The sequence below is a fragment of the Cupressus sempervirens genome, chromosome 5, assembly GCF_028749045.1.
Source record: "Cupressus sempervirens isolate cs-2001-9-10 chromosome 5, ASM2874904v1, whole genome shotgun sequence".
NCBI lineage: Eukaryota > Viridiplantae > Streptophyta > Pinopsida > Cupressales > Cupressaceae > Cupressus > Cupressus sempervirens.
The window spans coordinates 205,639,324-205,651,376 of NC_143122.1; the positions used below are offsets into that span (position 1 = coordinate 205,639,324).

General features: G+C 31.1%; 1 pseudogene; it reads left to right on the top strand.

Annotated features, from left to right (window-relative positions):
• The first annotated feature begins 5,958 nt into the window (after window positions 1-5,958).
• The window catches only part of LOC149555134 (protein ACCELERATED CELL DEATH 6-like), a 160,888-nt pseudogene continuing 154,793 nt past the window's right edge, over window positions 5,959-12,053 (top strand).

Here is a 12,053-nt window from a genome sequence, read left to right on the forward strand (position 1 = left end):
CAAACCATTTCTTTAATTAAAATAATTATTAATATGATTTTTTCAAAAACATATATTTATTTTTTTATCATCCGAAAATGCTACAATATAAACAAGGAGTAGTGCACATCATTTATTTGTAATTCAAAATGTGGTAGTCCAAAAGGTTAGGTTTATATGATTTATTCTAAAAAGTATAACCATTAACACCTACAACAATGACACATAGGTTAACAACAACAACAAAAATATTTTATATTCTATCCTCCTATCTTGACATTTTGCTTTGAACTCTTTATACAAGAAGGATACTAAATTACTAAATTCGATTAGAAAGAAAGTTTTGTTAAAAAGAATTGAAGGGTTGATATAAATTAAACCAAAATGATTTGAAACAAACTTGAATATAATTATAAGGTTTTTAACAAACATACTACTAAATTTTTTAAAACTAAATTATATATTTAATTTGGAAGAAAGAAAGTTACAATAATAGATACACTTTTACTTTCAAATAATGTTGCAATGTGTTTTTATTTTAAAGATAAGTTTTAAAGAAAAAATTAAGAACTAATATTTTTCATGTTAATACTTAAATGGTAGAATAAGTTTTTTTTGAAAGTTTTTTAAATTTTATGGAGTTCATTTCAATATTTAAAAATGATGCAATAAGTTTTTATCCAAAGTTTTTAATTGTTAAGGAGTTTATTTTAGTATATCCTTGCCTTCTAATGATATTCTTCTTTTGGAGCAATTTGCTAATGATATTGTTATGTTTTTGCAGCACACTAAAGTTAATTTTGAGATTATGATGTCTATGATGCAGTTATATTGTAGTGCATCAGATGCTAAAATTTCTACAAGGAATTCTTCTATTTTTGGATGGTCTAACTCCCCTCTAGATTGGATAAGAAATTAGGAGTGGCAACAGTGTGGGCCCAAACACATAGTGAGGTATCTCGGCATCCCATTCTCCATTGAACCTAGTTTGAAAAACATGTGGAACTAGATTTACACCAAGATAGAGAATAAACATTTAAAATGGTAGACACATGTTTTGTCTATTGTTGGGAGGGTACAAGTTGCTCAGAAGGTCCTATCCTCATATTCTATTTATTATGCTTCTTCTTGGTTGTTTGATAAGTATCAAACTAATAGGATTGAGAATACTTTGAGACATTTTTTGTGGTGGGATGGTCTTGGCAATAAAAAGAGTCATAATGTCAAATGGGAGTGGTGTTGTTATCTGAAGAAATTAGGGGATTTTGGAATGAGAGACATATAGAATCAAGGAATTTCTTTGGCAGCCAAGTGGGTTCTTAACTCTTTGGAGGGAAGTAGACCATGGAAGATACTGATTTGAAACAATATATCTAGGGCTATCATAAAAAAGGGTAAGCATTGGGGCAACACGCCTTTTTTGGATATTGTCCTTGGGGATTTTGATGTCAGATTTGTTGGTTCAAAGGTTTTTCACTCTATTTGGAAGGCCTAGATCTAGTTGAGAATTTTGATCCAAACAAAGTATGTTGTTGGGAAAGATCCTTGTTATTATTTAGTTAAAGACAATTCTCTTTGGTGGGGGATGTATCTTAATGGGAAGCCATTTTCTCTAACACAATGTTGCTTGGCTAAAATATGGAATAAAAAGGAGATTTCTTCAATTCAAGATGTGGTTATTGTTCAATATACCTAACACTCAAAAACAAACATTCACTTTGGTTAGCAAGGCTTTGGGTTCTCAATTCTCGAGTAAATATTTGAATACTAAACACTTTATCGAACAACTTTGTTGGCAAGATGGTAAGATGTTAAATAAGTTCTCTAGTAAATAGATTTACTCTCTTCTTAATAAGAAAATGGATATCTTTGATAGAATCAACCAAGTCTGGGGGTTTGACTAGTCTAATACTAGATGGCTTTTCATTTTTGATATGTTTTAGCATTCTCCTATTGAACCTAAGAAATTTAATTTTAGATGGATGCTTTTGCTTAAAAAACTCCATGTTGGCTCTTTTTTGTTCACTAATGGTAAGCAACCAATTGTGTGTTCATTATGCAATTGTGATGAAACTTTTTAACACCTTTTCTTTCAAAGTAAGTTTGCTTGTAGCATTTGGTCTATTCTCTTAGGTAAGCCCCTTGTTTGGAACCACAAACCAAGTCTTTCTTGGCATGAGATCTTCCTTGCATTTGTTGAGTCATTTGAACTTATAATGAATTCTTTTTGGTTCACTCTTACTAATGAAGTTCTGTGGTTCATTTGGAGGTAAGGAATGAGGACATTTTTCAAGGGAGGTAATGAGATCTTACTGTGTTTTTTTAAAAATTTTCCCTTCTCACCATTTCTTCTCAGGTGATGGTTTTTTTGAGGTCCCAAAAGAAAGGTTCATAGATTTGTTGAGAGAAAACAATATGGTGATGTTCAAAGAAGATGTGCTCATGGCCAATATTCTGATGCAAGAGATGCAAGAGTAGGAGATTACCAACAACGCTGATAGAAGATTGTCTCAAGAAGCTATGATTGCTAGCCCAACAAATACTAATGATGGTCAACAAGAGAATGATCAAACTAATCAATATAGTAACACTGAAGAGGATAATGTTATTAGTCCTCTTGAGAATAATGCCTATGATGATGGTTGGAACTTCAGCGATATCAATCTTAATAGCAATCCAAAGAATGGTTGGGACTAACTAGTTTTAACTTGAAAATACCATCTGTAGGTGCAATTTTGGTGGCATCTAGCTTTTGGCCTGATGTAATATGAAGTTGTTTTGATCCTCTATCATTAATAGCAAAAAAAATAAAATTAAATTATTGAAATTTTTTTATTTTAGAACTGAATTTTTATAATATTTTTAAAAATAATAACATTTAAATTTTGATATTAATTGATTAAATTTTGATATAAATTAAATATTTTATTTTATTTTTATAATTTAATAATTATTTTAATTAAATTAAAAATGTGTTATTATCAAAAAAATTAATATTTTAAAATAAAAAATGAAAAAGATTTAATAAAATTAATGAGATATATTCTTATTTTAATATTTAATGTAAAAATATGTTATATTTAATTTAAAATTTATTATTATTAAATTTTTTATTTTAATTAAGTTTGTTATGAGAATTTTATTTTATTAGAAATAAAAAAATAAAATATTATATATAATGTAAATAAATTCAAAATATTAACAATTAAATACTTTAATATTTAAAGGGATGAATATCATATATATATATATATATATATATATATATATATATATATCAGATCATTTTAAATAAAGAAACTATAATGAATAAATATATTTTTAATAAAATATAAGAAATCTAATAAATATTGAAAGTTCTTTATCTATATAATTTAATCTAATTTGAGTGAAAAGTTATAATGAAAAGTCATTAAGTAAAATGTATATTTTAATTACAATAATTTTGACTAATATTTATAAATGATAAAAAAGAAAATTGACATTTTATAATATTTATTTAAAAAACTTTTAAATTTTTATAAATAATTTATTAAAATCAAATTTGTTTAATTAATACACTTATTAAATAATTCCTCATTAAAAATATCAAATATGAACTTGTATCATTAAAAGTTAATACACTAATAACATAGAGAATAGAAAAATATAAACTTATTGGTTCACTTTAAATATTAAGAAGTCGTTCGTTAAAAATTAATCGGTAAGTAAAGAAGAGAGAGCAAATAGTGACCTGGACATAAGAGAGGTTCGCATGATGGCATGGACGAATAGCATGGGGCATCCAGCCAACGAAGAATGGCATATTGTGGCCTGATTGGAAAGCTAGTTTTTGTTCTAAAAGCAAAAGCCGAAATGGCAAAAGCGCTGAAGAAAGAAGAGACTTCAAGAATCTCCCTACGCGCATTAAGCTGGAGCATTACGTAAGATTTTCCCACAATTGTGTCTTCACATAATATTTGCTTGGAATATAGACTGCAAGAATCTCCCTATGCGCCTTAAGCTGGAGTATTACTTAAGTTTTTCCCACAATTGTGTCTTCACATAATATTTGCTTGGAAAATTATTCTGTAGAGAAGCCATGAGTTTCTTGTATAAGTTTCATTTTCATTGGGGTTCAGCAGAAACAATTGCAGACGTTTGGCTTAGGATCAAGTGTAGAAATTGGGGTTCAGCAGAAACAATTGTAGTCGTTTGGCATAGGATCAAGTGTAGAAATTGGGGTTCAGCAGAAGCAATTGCAGTCGTTTGGCTTAGGACCAAGTGTAGAAATGGACAACTTTGGGACTGCACTCATAGAGGAGAGGGTCAAAGACGAGGAGGGGGGCAGCGGCTGAGGGGATTTCAGGACGAGCCTTCGCGCTGGGGACTTGATCAATCCTCCAGATTCAGCAGAGCATTTTCAGTAGTTCTGTTTATTTTGTTTACAATTTGTGTTCCTGTTTTTAGTTCCATCGTTGTAGAATGCTCTGAATGTGATAAACAAGGTTATGCTTTGATAAGCTCGTTCAGATTCCTCAATGCATCCTTGCTTCTATCTCATTTATTTCCCTTTCCCGTTCAGGGATCCTGAGGAGAGAATCACCGCAGCCGCTGCCCGCCTCCTCATCTTTGACCCTCTCCTCTATGAGTGCACTCCCAAAGTTGTCCATTTCTACACTTGGTCCTAAGCCAAACGACTGCAATTGTTTCTGCTGAACCCCAATTTCTACACTTGATCCTATGCCAAACGACTACAATTGTTTCTGCTGAACCCCAATTTCTACACTTGATCCTAAGCCAAACGACTGCAATTGTTTCTGCTGAACCCCAATGAAAATGAAGCTTATACAAGAAACTCATGGCTACTCTACAGAATAATATTCCAAGCAAATATTATGTGAAGACACAATTGTGGGAAAAACTTAAGTAATACTCCAGCTTAAGGCGCATAGGGGGATTCTTGCAGTCTATATCACAAGCAAATATTATGTGAAGACACAATTGTGGGAAAAACTTAAATAATGCTCCAGCTTAAGGCGCGTAGGGAGATTCTTGAAGTCTCTTCTTTCTTCAGCGCTTTTGGCATTTCAGCTTTTTCTATTAGAACAAAAACTAGGTTTCCAATCAGGCCACAATAGACATTCAAGGTTCGCATGATGGCATGGGGCATCCAGCCAACGAATTCGTGGCTGGATTGCCTTTGCCTTGCCGGATTGGAGAATGGTTGAATAAAAGAATTAAATAAAACAGTCAAGGTTTATGAGAAAAGACATTGATTGTGAAAAAATCGTAAGCTTTGAATATTCTGAGTTCCCTAGTACGAGGGACCGGTAGTTTCTGCTTTGAGGATTGAAGTTGACGTGCACTGAGAAAAGGTAAAAGAAGGATTGAAAGATTGAAGTTAACTGTTTGCCAATGACAAAATGTAAAAGCAGGATTGAAGTTGACATGCACGAGAAAAAGCAGAAGAACACATTTCAAATGATCGATTGAGCATATTAAAATATGTGAACAAGAATATGAATATAAGAATAGGAGTTACTTATTTTGAAATTGTTATTTTAGAATAGAAAATTAGAATATGTATTCATATTCTTGTTTGGTTCAGAATTCGATGGGGAATTCACGAGCTGAAAATTTTATGTTTTCTAAAATAAATAACTGGAATAGAAATATGTATTCCAATTGTACCTATTTAGGTGGAATTGCAAATGCTCATTTTAGGTCAAAATTGGAATACGTATTCCTATTCACAATTCTGATTTGGTGCACCCAAACAGGGAATTTGATATTTTAAGAAATTATATATGCCTATTCCACTCATATTCCTACTACCAAATAGACCCTTAGTTTTCCTTCATAAACATTTTTTTAAAAAATTATTTGGACAATTATCTAGTCGGATAGAGACAAGCACCCCCACAAATGAGTCTTCCCATGGTCTCTTGCCAGGAATAGACAATAGGCTATACACAGCCGCTGAATAGGCAAATGTAAATGCACTTTAACAAGCTCATTAATATAAATGGGGAGAAGCGTAATTTGGATGGGAAGATAGAAGATAGCATGGAGGCTCGAACCCAAAATGTGGGAGTTAAAGAGCTAAATGAGAGAGTGCAAGTTCTGGAGGAGAGGGTTGGACTCTTATCAAAATTCACGATCAAGGTGACTCACGCAGCGGCTACCACCCTGCAACTACTGAAGGACAACCAAGAGGACTCTAAGATGCTCTTTGACTTCCTTGCTAATGATCGGATGAATATCCTTCTCAACAGGAAGGTTGATAAGAATCCTTAGGGCTTGCTCCTCTCTGGTTTTTGTGGTTTATGTTTTGGTGGCTTTTGGACCTTTCTTGTTTTATGGTTTGTGTGCCTTTGTTTAAGAATGTATCTGTTATTTGTAGTACGCTTACATGCTATCTAGGTTTGAAGACTAGTAGATACTTTTATTATGCTTTTTCGAAGGTTGTTTTTTATTTGATAAGCATTATTAGGGGGTAATTTTGGTTTGGATAGTAATTTTCTAGTAGTTGGCTAGTTTTTCTGTTGTAAGCCCCCTTATTTTGGCTGCTTTATATTTCAAAAACAAGCTCATTAATAAAAATCTCAATATTCTCCATGAATTTACCGCTCTATGGAATAGTCCCCTGCATTTAGCAGTTTCTTGGGGTAATCTGCGATTTATCAAAAAGTAGCTTGAAAAGGTCAAGAAAGATTTGGATGTAGGGTGTGAAGTCATCAGGATGAAAAATTTAGATGGAAATAGTGCACTTCACATTGGAGCCTTTTATGGGCATTATGAATTAGTGGAAGAGTTGCTTAATCTGATGGGAGGAGATGAAGAGGCGAGAAATTACTTTGGATTTGAAGAAATTTTTTTTTCTCTACAATATGAAATAAGATGACATTATTCATATAGGTAAAAAAAAATATAGCAATGGAATAAGCTCCCCATGCTCTTGCTAGAAATAACATTGTTGCAACTCAAGAAATGGCATTAAATCAATGATAGAAATTTTTTTCCAAGTTTTACTCATCAATACTCCTCTTTTAACATGAACCATCTACATATTTTATAGAAATAGTGGAAAGCTTAGAAATTTAAATTTTAGGAATTTTCTAATTAATATTATTTTTTAACATCATAAAAAAGATAGGATTTTTTGTGCTTCATTGAAAAATCATTAAGTCAGAAAGTCTTACAAAAGTTTTGGCTAAGTGAATCAATTTAAATATACCTAGCTCATGAACATGCTTTAAAGCATTTACAACCTTTGAAATAAATTTAAATTATGTACAAATCATCTAGCATTCACTTGAAAGTATTTGTAGCCCTTTTGAACACATTTATGTGTGTGCTTACATCATCTATACTTTCATTGATGTCATTGATTCTCTTTTACTATGGCAATGAGACATGCAATGCCTACCCCTAGTTTACTTTTCAAATTGTATTATGGGATTCTTGTAGGCTTCTAGGAGTAAGCCTAAGTCTAGCGGGAGTGGATGTAATGCCTACCCCTAATTGACTTTTTAGATTTGTTTAGTCGGATTCTTTTAGGCTTGTTCTATGATTATGTTTTATAATTATCAGTACTTGGTTATCGGATTGATTAAATGAACTATTTCATACTCAATTTATTTATGTGTTGAGTTACTTAGTTACTTGATATGTTTAGGATTATTTTGATGATGATACATGTAAGTTCATACAATGATTTCAATTATATCATGATGATAGATAGATGGATTATTTATAGGCAGTTCTATGGTTACTTATAATGTACTTGCATGTGTATGTTGTAATTGTCTATTTTATTTTATGTTTGACATTTCTGATGTGGTTGAAGGATGAAATCATAGTCACCTGCTAGTTGGGATCTACACGATGCACCACTCCCCACCATTTCCTATTTAGTTTAGAATATGTGTGTATGTACATGCATAGATTTTATGTAGATTGCAGTTACCAAGCTTTGACTTCCCTAAATTGATAGGATGTGTGTGCCCTATCCCAATATCTCAATGGTATAAGTGGGGAGATAATTCTTTAGTCCAAAACTTAACCTAAGCCAATTGTCCTTGAAAGGAGGATAAGTATCTGTGTTGTTTACCCATCTGAATTTGTCAAGTGATGTGAATTCATGAGTTTAACACTTTAGTTTGATTATGTTCTTTGTCTTTAGTTGAGTTGTCGTATTTAGTCTTGTGGGTCTATTGTGATATTCAGTTATAATTAAATCAAATTAAAAGATAATTTAATGAAAATTTTATAAATAAAATTAAGTATTTAATTAATTAAGAAAATAATTAAATTTAAAAGATTTTATTAGAGTTATAATTTTGACATAATTATATTTATTTAATTTAATAGTTATTATTTAAGAATTTCATTTTAATAATAAACTCTAAATAATATTATTAGTTAAATTAATAAATATTATGTTAAGAAGGTCTCATGATTTAATAGGAGAAAGAAAGCATTAATTTAATAAAGTTTATTTTAATTAAATTGCATAAAGTTTGTGCATGAAATCAAAATAATAATATAATAAACAAAAAAAGGATTTTGTGTAATTTGCACAATCGACACCCTAATTTGGGAAAAACTCTTTATTAGGATATTAGAGCTCATTTCTCCATACGCAAGTTTGGAAGAGCCGTTTTCCAAGAAGAGCAGTTTCCAAAGAAAAAGAAAATTCTTGCGTGTTTTGTGCGTTCATTGTTTAGCATAAGATCCAGGTAGGATCTCTTGAGTTTTGTGCAATAGTTCATCTATGAAAGTTCTTGTCTTCTCTGTATTTGTTGTAGATCTGAATTTCAAAATCCATTTGGGTTGAAACACTCATTTGAGAAAATTGATTTTCGTTATTGAATTCTCTGTGATATAAATTTGAAAGCCTTATTTAAGAATTTGTTTTTTCTTCGTTCAAAAAACTCTATAAATAAATTTTTGATTTTGAAACCCTCATTTTCTAAGTTTAGAGATTTGTGTTTTTGTTTCAAGTAGGGTTTGAACAATAAAGTATTAACGAATGTTATATGCAGATTTGATTGATTGTTTGTATTTGTTCTATCAGATCTGGATTGGAAATGAATGTGTGTGTGTGTGTGTGTGTGTGTGTGTGTGTGTGTGTGTGTGTGTGTGTAATGTATAGTTTAAAAAAAAATTAAATGTATATTGTTATGGGAAGGTGGGCCATCACCCCCACCTCCCTCCTCCTCCTTTCATTTCTCTAAGAGTGACTTTTGTTGATAAAATAAATAATAAATGTTTTGGTGGGTGGGGGCCACCACCCCCCCCCCCTCACCGCACGCCCGCCACCCCCATTTTTCATCTCTTCTCTATTCTTCATCAACACCATTGGAGCTGCATGGCAGCTATAGCTACTACCATAGTAGCAAGTACTTCCATAAGGTAGTATGTTGGTGATGTTGTGAAAGTATCACTACCATGGCAGAACACCATATGGCCAATGGGCCTTAAAATGCATGTTTAAAAGATTTTATTTAAAGTTTTTTTATTATAATTTAAATTTATTAAATTATTAATTTAATAATTTTTTTGATAAGGTTTATTAAATTAGTTTAATTTTAAACTTTAGTAATATTAAATATTAAATATTAAATGTATATTATTAATAATAGTAATTATAATCGTTAAAAAGTTAATATTATTTATGAATGGTTAATGATTATTATTTGGTTATAATATTATCCTTAAAATTCAAAATATTATGATGTTTTAAATTAGTGTATTTTAATGGATATTAGTGTTATTAAATTGATAGGTATATTTTTATTAAAAATGGGGTTTTATATTTAAATGATTTGAATGGATTGTTGAGTCACTTGAGGTTCATGTAGACTCGAATATTTCATCATACATGATACTATGTAGAAAAAAATATTAACCCTGATTGTAATAAAAAAACTCTATAAATTGTAATACTTGGAAACAAAAATAAAACCTTGAAACAATTAGTGAAAATTGAACTTAAGTGTTTTCAAATTTGAATGAATTCTGAAAGTGACATTCTTATGTACTTTATATGATGCATGGTTTTTCATGTCATGGTTCGGGTTGAACTTGGTACTTTGACTACTCAGGATGTTTACCAAAGGCTTGGGGGTTTTCTTCTGTGACGATGTTATGGCTTATTTTGGTTATGATCTTTTATACCTGACCATGGTGATGTGTAATGTGTGTTCTATGATGAGTTTGATCAAATGTTTTGCTAGATGCTTTCTAGTTTCTTGTGTAGAACTGAGGTGAATGGTATGACTTTTCTAGTATAACCTTTGAGTCCTTAATTAATTATCTTTGGATTGCCTTCAAGTTGCTTGTTTAGGACTAAGGTGATTATTGTGATTTCTTTTTTTCGGCGATGTCATCTGATATCATGAGTTGTTATATGTGTACCTAATTTTGGATCAGTCTTATTAGGATGATTGTATCGGTGAAATATGTGGTTTTGATAAGAGATATTTCAGTGCTTTATAGTTGCTTGTTTAAGAACTAGTGTGTATTTTATGATCTTATGACATCTTCTACTTTTATTAAGCTTAGGGTAGGTTATCTATATGTCATGTTGGGAAGTGTCTTGCAATGGAGGACAGAGCCCTAAGAGGTTGCCTAGGTAACCCATTATAGCTTGTTTTAATAAGTGATAACATTTCATTAAATGAGTTAAAATAAATATATAAGATATGGTACCACATAAAGTCACTAGAGGGCTGAAATTCTAAGAGACTGCTAGGGTAACCTTAGAGTTGACTTGTTAGTATGCCTTGTTAATAAAAAAGGATATAGATGTCGCTTACAGACACAAGGGGGGCAGAGTCTAGAGAGGCTACCAAGTTAACTATAGAGTTGGCTCATGCGATGACAGTTGTCGACTTGCATAGTAGATTTCCTATGTTTCTTTGTTAGATGTTGGATTAGTTGATACTTGTGTCTTGGCACCCTTTGAGATAGTTTTCTTTTAGGTGTTTCCTTAACCTAGATGTTCATTTTGACTCTTTTTTTTTATATCTGTATGGGACTTGAGTTTATCTCCTTAGCAAGGTAGGAGTAGGTCATTTATGTTCCACAAGGTCGAGTGGTAGTGTATTTTCTTATACCATTGAGATTTGATCGTTGGATATTGCTGCAAGATGTGCTTGTGTAGATGTTCCTTTCTATCTGATCTAATATTTCTATTAGATGGTTATATTATGTTGTACCATAGTTATTTATCAAAGATCTTATGAGATGATGAAATTATTTTTATGATGTATATTATTTCAGCCTTCCATACCCTATGAGTTGTATAGTAGATGATTGTGCATTCTAATTATTACCAAGTGGCATTTGTAATTGTATATTATTTATTGGATTTCTACTTGTGATTATTCCATGATGTGGATTTTGGTTATGTGTTAGATTTAATATTAATAAATTTAAATGTGATTCAATGTCGTGACACCCTTAGGGATGTAATCTATTTTATGGTGTGTGTTTATGTGCATATTATTGCTTGCGCTATATTATATCTATTAAGTTATTATCTTTAAAAAAAAAATGTTTGGCAAACTTAGTGAAACTTTAGGTTAATTTGTTTAAGGCTCCCTGGCTAGGTGTTACATCTAGTATCAGAGCTCGAGTTTCTACATTGGTAGCTTCAGTTATATTGGAACGCCACTAGCTGTTAACTAGTTTAACTGAAATAAAACATAAATTATTATATATGTATTTATTACAAACTTGAACACTCAAACTAGTCAACTAAAACAAAACTTAAAAAATGTTATGTATCTTTTACAACTCAAACACTTGGAAACTTCATACTTGAATACTTGAAAACTTCAAACTTGAACACGTTGAACCTTGGACTCAATTTCTTGAGACATAGAAAAAGAAAAACTTGTATAACTCTTGAGTTGGATTTTAGACATGTTTTCTTATTATTGTTCTTTAAGGTGGTATGCCTTTGTTCATTTTTTGAACATTTTTATTGTCCTTGCTTGGGTGTTTTTAGTGGAGTCTTATTCTCCTACAAGGGGAAAGAACTCAATGAGACTTGCACAATGAGTGCTTTAGTTTTATCTTTC